Source organism: Microtus ochrogaster, chromosome 4, assembly GCF_000317375.1.
Source record: "Microtus ochrogaster isolate Prairie Vole_2 chromosome 4, MicOch1.0, whole genome shotgun sequence".
Classification (NCBI taxonomy): domain Eukaryota; kingdom Metazoa; phylum Chordata; class Mammalia; order Rodentia; family Cricetidae; genus Microtus; species Microtus ochrogaster.
The window spans coordinates 6,173,670-6,174,931 of record NC_022011.1 but is presented as its reverse complement, the minus strand read 5'-3'; positions in this window follow the sequence as shown (position 1 = coordinate 6,174,931).

Sequence of the window (1,262 nt, the reverse complement as noted above, 5' to 3'; positions counted from 1 at the left end):
TGTAGACCAGGCTGGTCTCGAACTCACAGAGATCCGCCTGCCTCTGCCTCCCGAGTGCTGGGATTAAAGGCGTGCGCCACCATCGCCCGGCTGTGCACACGTATTCTATCCCCAGGCTTATTGAAAATATTACAGCGCAGCATAAAAAATTCAGATGCTCCGCATGTTATTTTCAAATTCATTCCCACTGCAAGCTGAATGGCCTGCAGGTTGGAGGGCAAGGTCCAGAATTGTCAGCCTTTCCCCAGCGTCAAGGTCTACATCCACAATCCTGGGAATTGGAATATGGATCACCAGCAAAAGGATTTCATGCCCTGCTCCAAATTTCAGCTGAGATCTGAATATGAGCACCGGGCGGTGCAAGCTGGTGGAAAGGCATTTGACAGAAAGAACAATGCAGGCAAAAGACAAACAAAACCACAGTACTCTCAAGATGGCCAGGAGAGAGGCGGGGTGTTGGGGAGCACACCTGCAATTCCAATACCTGGAAGGCAGAACCAGTCCAAGACCTTGTTGCAAAAAAGAGAGAGAGGAGGAGTGCATTTAGGGGCAAGAGACAAAGATCTGTGAGTTCAACCCAGAATGATCTACATAGCAAGTTTCAGTCCAGCCAGGGCTACACAGTTAGATCCTGTAAAAAAAAAAAAAAAAAAAAAAAAAAAAAACAAAAAAAAAAAAAAAAAAAAAAACAAGCAAACAGAAAACTAGAGAGGGCTGGCAAGATGACCCAGCAAGTGAGGGTGTTTGCTGCCAAATATGATGCCCCTGGGATTCACATGGTGGAAGAAGAGCCAACTCCTGCAAATTGTCCTTTGACCAACACATAAGCAAACAAACAAACCAACAAATAGATAGGACTCGAAAGAAAAGCTCAGCAGTCAAGAGAGCACTGTCTGCTCCTGCAGAGAAACCCAGATTCGATTCTCAGCTCACAACCATCTGCAACTCTGGCTCCAAGGGATCCAACACCCTCTTCAGGCCTCTATGAACACCAGGCATGCACATGACACATATACACATGAACATGAACACCAGGCATACATATACATGCTACACATGCACACGAGCACCAGGTATGCACATACATCATACACATGAGCACCAGGCATGCACACACATGATACACATCCACATGAGCACCAGGCATGCACATACATGTTACACATCCACATGAGCACCAGGCATGCACATACATGTTACACATGCACATGAGCACCAGGCATGCACATACATGATACACATGAGCACCAGGCATGCACATA